Consider the following 8,140-nt stretch of genomic DNA (forward strand, 5'->3'; position numbering starts at 1 on the left):
TGAGAGAGGGGAGGGTCAGAGGGAGAAGCAGACTCCCCGCTGAGCAGGGAGCCCGACGTGGGACTCGATTCCGGGACTCCAGGATCATGACCTGAGCCGAAGGCAGTCGCTTAACCAACTGAGCCACCCAGGCGCCCAATCTTTAAAAAAAAAAAAAAAAAGATTTATTTATTTATTTTAGAGAGAGAAAGCGTGTGCATGGGGGGGGTGGGAGGGGCAGAGTGAGAGGGAGAAGCATACTCCCGCCTGAGCAGGGAGCCTGATGCGGGACTTGTGGGCCTTAAGGAGGGGGGCCTCCATCCCACGACCTTGAGATCATGACCCTGAGATCATGAATGGAGCGGAAATCAAGAGTTGGATGCTTAACCGACTGAGCCACCCAGACGCCCCTCAGAAGTGGGTTTAAGGTTAGTTTCTTCACTAACTAACCCTCTGGCACACAGAACCTCCCCTCACGCCACCCACTGTAGGCTGTCAGCTCTTCCCAGGCAGGCCTGGCTCTAATTCCAATGTAATCGAATTAGAGAATTCTATTCTACCAATTCTGGTGCCTGGTACACTGTTGGCCCACCATAAATCATCATTGGATAATGAGTAAAGAGATTTCGCAGCTTGCCCAAGGTCTTGGCTTTCATTACAGTGGCCGGTGGGTCAGCTGGCTGGCCAGGAGGGGGGTCTTCGAGAGCTAGCTGTCTCTGCTACAGGGAAAACGGCCAGGGGAGCTAGGCCCCCAGACGTGGGGTTCCTTTCTCTGCTCTGACATTTTCTTGACCTTGGATGAGTCACTCTCTGAGCCCGGGTCTCCCCCTCTGTTAAAAAAAAAAAAAAAAAGCGTCTAATAACACCAACCACAGTGTGTTACCATGACGATCAAAGTAGAGGAGACCCTCCCACAGGCCCAATGCCTGGTATTCATCAGGTCTTCCATGAATGCCCCTTTAGTCAGCACTTACTGTGTGCCAGGTCCAGGCTCCATTCCCCATTGTAGGTGCCCCCTGATGGGCCTGGGTGCTCCCAGTGGCTCCCTCACCCCCCCTCCCCCTTAGCTCAGCAGCTCTGGGCCCTGGTGCACCACCTTCCACATGGCGGGTGGCTGGCTGGGGCCTCGTCTGCCCTAGTTTGTGCGGGCTTCAAAAACGAAAGACCACATTTTTCACTTTGGTGGGCTAGCAGAGCTGGCTGAGACAGACAGACCGCCTGACCCGTGAAGGTGACAACCGTGGTTTGTGGCCTCTCAGATCAGACAGACACTCTAAAGCTTGAGAGGGGACCCAATACCTTCTTGGCAGACCGTTCGATGTTCACCAAAAGGCTCGTCCCCACCTCCCTCCCTCAGGGGCAGCAGGAAAAGTGAGAGGGCCAACGTGGGTTTAAATCCTGGCTGTGCCACTTTCTAACTGAATGATGTGAGTTGTCCCACCGGTGGTAGCCTCAGGGGCCTCATTAGGGAAATAGGACCAGAATAATCCTTCACTCACAGGGTTGTTGTTTGTAACTCATCCTTTGGGTTTCCTCTTCCCAGACTCAGTGTTTACCTCCAAGTCCTTCAATCTTCACCCCTCCTTTGACCTCAGAACTAACTACTGCCACGTTTCTCTCATTAGACACCTCTCACTCCACATAATACTGTTGCGTCTTTATCATCATTCTCCTGCCATTTTTAGGGACCTCTGTGCCAAGGATCTTCTACATAATATTTTTGATATTCTATTCCAAATACGTCCTAATTTCAACTCATGAATTATTCAGAAGTGCATTTTGACATTTTGAAATGCACGCGGTTGTCTTTTCTTTTCGTGCTGTCTTTTGATTATTGATTTCTTTTTTTTTAAGATTTTATTTTTAAGTAATCTCTACACCCAACGTGGGGCTCAGACTCACAACCCTTGAGATCAAGAGTTGCATGCTCTTCCAACTGAGCCAGCCAGGCGCCCCTTGATTATTGATTTCTAATTTAATTATATTGCTGTCAGATAATGAGGTCTGTTTGATTGTTTTGAATTGGTCAGGACTTGCCTTGTGATCTAATATGTGGTCACTTTTGTAAATGTGTGCCTGAAAGCAAAAGTGTGTTTGCCGGTTGCTGACTGGAGAAATCAAAGTATTCAATTAAATTAAGCTTGTCAGTTGTATTGTTCAAATCTTCTACACACTTACTGATTTTTTTTAAAGATTTTATTTATTTATTTGACAGAGAGATACACAGCGGGAGAGGGAACACAAGCAGGGGGAGTGGGAGAGGGAGAAGCAGGCTTCCCGCTGAGCAGGGAGCCCAATGCGGGGCTCGATCCCAGGACCCTGGGATCATGACCTGAGCCGAAGGCAGACGCTTAACGACTAAGCCACCCAGGCGCCCTGATTTTTTTTTTTTTTTTTTTTTTTTTTTGTCGGCTTAAACTACCAGTTCCAGAGGGAGGGGATTTAAATCTTCCTTTATATTGGTGGACTTGTCTATGTTTCCCACTATTTCTGTTTATGATTTTGAAGCTATGTTATTAGGTGCCTATAACTGTAGAATGGTTATACATTCTTGATAAATTGAGGCAGGCAAGTATCCTAGTGTCTCTCTCAGCATGGTGGGTTTATTTCTTTCATGTTTGTCCAAGGATGTTACCTTTTGGGCACCCTTAACTTCTGAGAGGGGTGGATTGTGTCTGCTCCAACCTCCGACCTTACGAGGCCCCAGCTTTTACCTTGCTCCATTTTGGATTTGTGCCTTTGGGGATTTTCTTTTCTTGCAAGCTTGGCCTTGCATTGAAAACATCACATGTGCGCGCGCACACACACACTTTATGTTTTATCTAGCATTTCTAGTTGTTTCGTACCAGAAGGTACCTATAGTCCACCGTATTGCTGGAAATGAAAGTCTCTGTTAGCTCTTAACTTGAAATTTTATTTACTATTTAAGACAATTCTATGAGGGGCGGCGGGGTGGCTCAGTTGGTTAAGCATCTGCCTTTGGCTCAGGTCATGATCCCGGGGTCCTCCCATCGACAGAGCCCCACATCAGACTTCCTGCTCCATGGGAAGCCTGCTTCTCCCCCTCCCTCTGCCCGCTACTCGCCCTGCTTGTGTGAGCTCTCTCTCTCTGTCAAATAAATAAATCAAATCTTAAAAAAATAAAATAAAACAATTCTATGAAATCCTATCACCATTTTTTCATAATGAGAAAACTGAGGCTCAGGGGTTTTAGGACTGGATTCAGATCCTAGCTCTGACATTTACCAGCTGGGCGGCCTTGGATAAATCAGTCATTTCAGAGGACACCGAGCTCGGAGGGCACGGCAATAGGGCCTGCCTTGCAGGGCTGCCATCCAGCTCCGAATGACACACAGAAAGTCCCTGCTATGGTGTCCTTGATGCTCGGAAGACATCTGGGACCATTTCACCTGTGATCACCTGGCTTCTTTCCAGTCTTTAGGCCTGGCTGTCTGTAGGGCAGGGCCGAGTGTCTGGTACCAGGGGCTTGTCCTCTCTTCTCTGGGAGACGTTGACAAGGATAGTTCAGTGCTGGAGAGTTACCTGGCGGACCATAAAAGGCACATCTGCTGAGATTCTGATTCTGACGCACTCCTGGGTGTGGGCATGTGAGTCCCACGTGGGACTCTGCACGTGGGTACGGCCCGTGAAGGGTTGCCCCTCCCCCTCCCCTGGGCTGTCCTCTGGTAGGTCACCTAGACAGGACAGTAGGGTTGCTTCATCCACCACAAGGTGCCAACAAGAGGGATAGAGTGGCTCTCCTTGGTTAGCAAGCAAATTGCCTTTATTTTACCTTCACTTTCTGAATAGGGAATAAATACATATGGTTCAAAAATCAAAACAGTTTAGAAAGAAATGCATTCGAGAAATCTTGCTTCCACCTCTGCCTTGTCCACCCTGTTTCCCCACACCTTATAGGCGACTTCTTTTGTTACCTTGCTGACATAAATTCAAGCAAATACATTTATTCCTATATCCACCTCCCTTTCTTACATAAAAGGTAACATAACATATATACTGTTTTGCACAGCATTTTTGCTTCCAAATATATCCTGGAGATCTTTCCATATCAAAATCTGACAGGTTCTTTTTTGTTTTTTTACAGCTGCATATTTTTTCATTGTGGAGATGTACTATAGTTTATTTAACCTTTCAATGTCCAGCATAGTAGCCACATGTGGCTATTTACATTGAAATTAATTACAATCAAGTCAAATTTGAAATTCATTTCCTCGGTGGCACTAGCCACATTTCAAGAGCTCGGTATAGCTACCTGTGGCCAGTGGCTATCATGTTGGACAGCACCAACAGAATGGAACATTTCTATCATTGCAGAAAGTTCTATCGGATTGCTGGTTTCACGAATCCCCTAAAGCTGGACACCTGGCTCATTTCCAGTCTCAAGGCGGTTCAGTGATGATACCACCCATGGGGTATCAGGGATGCAGGGATGCAGGAGAGCTAAGTGAGAGCTGCTTTGGGAATGCTGGGCCTTCAACCTCAGATCTCAAAATGTGGGAGGCTCCTGGAAGAGAAGGTCTATTGGGTTTGGGGCAGGGGCTTGACCAGGGCCTGGAAAAGAGAGTAGCCCTAAGGACAGGCTTCCTGCTTTGCTCTAACCCTCCACCCACTCCCTCCATCCCCGCCAAAATGCAAGCCGGTTTCCTTTCATTCACGATTTAAGTCCTGCACTGCTGATATAGGGACAGAAGAGATACAGTTTCTTCCTTGGAGAAAGAGACAGATTGTTACTTGCCTTGTGACAAAGACTTTCAAATAGGCCTCACCAAACATCAAAAGGCCTTACAATACCTTTAATATAACAGAGTGAGGAGGTGGGAAAACAGGCATCAATTTAGAGGGGTTGCAAACTTTTTGAGGGCAATTCCAAATCTATCCAAATTCCCAAAAATCTATCCCAAAGTGCATAACCTTTGACTCAGCACTGTCATATTTATTTATAAATTTGTCTTATGGATACACACATAAGTACCGACAAGTTTATGTACCCAGATATTTCCTGCAGGCACCACTGTCTGTTGCAACAAAAGACTGACACAACGTAAATACCCACTAGGAGGAGAGTAGTGAAAGAGACTGTGACACATCCATATGATGGAGGACTATGTAGATTTTGTAGAGGCAGATACATTATTAAGTGAAAATAGCAAGGTGCTAAATTGTGGAACGCGTGCTACCATTTGTGTTAAACACACACACACACACACACACTGCTTGTATATGCGCAAAACATCTCTGGAAAGATGTATTAAAACTGTTGTTCTTTTAAACCGAGCACATGTATGTATTACCTTTAAAAAACAATTTTTTTTATTTTTTTATTTTTAAGAGGTACCCACTGAGTAATGGTGAGCAGGCAGAGGGAGGGAGATTCTTGGGGAGACCTGCTCAGTCACCTGAGCTCTGAGTGTCCCCAGTGACTGCACAATTCCTCCATACGAGGTGACAAGGCCACAACAGTCCAGAAATGTCACCCACACTGTGACTCCATCTCCATCACCTCTGGAGGCCTCGCCCTGCTTTGGCTGTCATACCGCCTGCGCCCAGCAGGGGGAAGCACAGACCCACTAAAGCATTGGTTCCAAACTTCACCAAGCATCCCTTCTAGGATTTCCTCCTCTGTGGACACTGATTGGAAAGACACTTCCTGCCAAGCCGACCAAATTTATTAGGTAATAATTGATTAAATTCTCTCCCTTATTTTGTGCCTCCCATTTCTCGTCAGGGTGCACGCGACAGAGTGTAGGCTCGCTAAGCTCGTCATTTTCCACATAAGAGGTTCTACTTAGCCCAACCTTGTTTCCACCAGGCCTTGGGTGGCGGTGGTTGGCCAGAGCATCCCCAGGGGTTGAGGGCTCAGGCTGGCAACTGCTTCATTAGGGGCTCCCCACCCTGCTCAGATTTTCAGCCGCGGGACACAACTCTCACCCTTCTCCTACCCAAAGAAGTAGTTCTGGGCGAGAGGAAGCATGAAAACCTGGCACCAGTCTGACTGGTGGCAGTCACTCCCCCAGATGTGTTTGGAGTCTGTCCCTTGCTAGGGGTGAGCAGCCTATTAATGGGGACTCTTTTCATCAGCCACAGATTCTCCAGGAGTGAGTGCAGTGCTGGGCATACAGCTGGTGTAAATTAAAGGTTTGTTGTTGTTGTTAAATGGAAAGAGACAACCATCGAGGGGACCGGGGACTAAATTCTTTAAAAAGCAAAAAAAAAAAAAAAAAAAAAAAAAAAAGGAGGGCCTAGTTAATCTCAACGGCAAGAACCCACTGACAAGACTGGACCATCTTCAGCTGAAGGGTCGTAGGCACAGAATGGATCACCTTCTTAGCATTCCCAAGGAAAATCCTGCTTTGTCTTACCTTATGGGTCCCTGGCTGGGACATGAAATCAGGAACCACATCTCTCTCACCCACCAGAGGTGCTGGTGACCTTGGCGGAAGAAATGCTTAAATCAGGTCGGTCTGGGGGAAGGGACTGTTTCATCCTAGGGCCTTCCTTAAAATTAGATAAATTTCCCAGCTCCTGCTTAACTCCTGTCAGTGGTTCTGGATGTGTGTGTGGGGGGGGGGGGGGGGGCGCGCAGAGGGAAGAGAGGGCTCTAAGGGGAAGGGATACTTATGGCCTCTGGCCTGACCTGGAGGAAATCCAGGGCTCCTTTAGTGGGCTCTCCCTCCTCAATGTCTTAGAAGTGCAGGGAGGGGCAATTGGGGATCTCTACAAATTAAACGGGGAACAAAAGGAGCAACTGAGAGGTTGGAGATTATGTCTCAGACCTGGGGATCTACAGCCCTCCCAATACTCGCTCACCTTTCTGGACCACCCTGGATGAGGGGGGCAGTGGGGGCTCGGACAGCAGCCCCAACGCAGTGTGGATTTTGAGAGTCCTCTCTGCCCCTTATTAGTTGCGTGCCCTTGGGCAAGTCACTTAACCACAGTGAGCCTCAGTTTTCCCATCTCTAAATGAAGATATCAACACCTACCTTTCCTGGTCATTGTCGCGGGATGAATGAAAGAAGACCTCTGGAAGCATTTCTGTAATTGCTAGACTTCAGGGATTATTATTCGCCAAGGTGAGAGGCCACCCTAGGTCCCTGGAGGTGATAGCGTCAAGGAGATAATTTTTTTTTTCCTCCTCTGCGGTGCCTGCTCCTTTCTCAGCCTGGATATGCTGGCTTTAATCCTCTGTTCCCCAACCCCCGTGCTTCTCCTTGAGACCGCCTTGGTGGTCTCCAGATTCTGGCACCTTGGCCTTTTCCCATAGGCGCTCCCATTCTACGACCCTGAGGATGTCGGCATGCGCGCAGAGTTGGTCCAGGTTGGGACAGGTCGTGGGGCTCTCCGCTGGCCTGAATGTGCGCCCCCCCGCCCTGCTTTGGGGTTCTCATTTGCAGATGGTTCCCTCTGGTCCTCAGCTCCTCTCTGGACTAAACAGAGGAGGACAGAAACAAGGGGTGGGGGGCCTGGAAGGGGGTTCCCACCTTCTCAGTCGGGAATCCGAGAGGGGAGCCCAGCCTTTGCGCCCCAACGCCGCACCGTCAGGGGTCTCCAAGCCGCGCTCGCAGTTGCTGGCAATCCTCGACAAGGAGGTTTCCCCCTCCCGACTCCCAGGCGGTGACACCGCCGCCCCCCCCCCCCACCGCCTTCCCCACTTCCCCTCACCCAGACCCCGCCGATCCCCGGCTCCGAGCGAGAGCGGGAGCATGCGGTTTTAGGACCCGGAGGCGCCGCCGCGCGCGCCGCCGCCTCTGCCTCGCCTCCGTCGCCTCCCGCTCCGGCAGGTGAAGCGGCGCCCGCCGCCCCCTCTGCGGCAGGTGAAGCGGGTCGGCCGCCCCCTCCCCGCCGCGCCATGGCAGCGGCTGACCCCCGGCCCGCGCCCCGCGCCCGCCCTCTCCCTCCAGCCCGCCCCCCGGGGGCCGGGTGCGTAGCGGCGGCGGCGAAATGCGGTTTGCGCGCTCGGGGAGCGACAGCAGAAGTTAGAAAATCGCCGAGGGGGGAGCCCGCGCCGCAGCTTCCTGCCCCCGGCCCAGCCCTCTGGCCCCGGCGGCCTGCAGCCTGACTTCCTCCCCCCACCCCGCAGCTCGCCGCCCGGCTCCTCGGACGGGGCCGCCCCGATGGGACGCCGCGCCCCGGCCCTCGCGCG

General features: G+C 50.4%; 1 long non-coding RNA gene across 2 annotated transcripts; it reads right to left on the minus strand.

Annotated features, from left to right (window-relative positions):
- Window positions 1-3,182: 3,182 nt before the first annotated feature.
- LOC113908012 lies at window positions 3,183-7,583 on the minus strand. 2 transcript variants are annotated; one of them, XR_003515339.1, is made up of 4 exons: window positions 7,479-7,583; window positions 6,981-7,091; window positions 6,360-6,429; window positions 3,183-3,522 (listed from the first exon to the last, which is right to left on the minus strand). It is a non-coding gene; the product is annotated as an uncharacterized LOC113908012 (long non-coding RNA). The 2 variants fall into 2 exon arrangements; XR_003515338.2 differs by having other exon boundaries at window positions 6,981-7,505.
- Between the last annotated feature and the right edge of the window lie 557 nt (window positions 7,584-8,140).

Source organism: Zalophus californianus, chromosome 16, assembly GCF_009762305.2.
Source record: "Zalophus californianus isolate mZalCal1 chromosome 16, mZalCal1.pri.v2, whole genome shotgun sequence".
Classification (NCBI taxonomy): Eukaryota; Metazoa; Chordata; class Mammalia; order Carnivora; family Otariidae; genus Zalophus; species Zalophus californianus.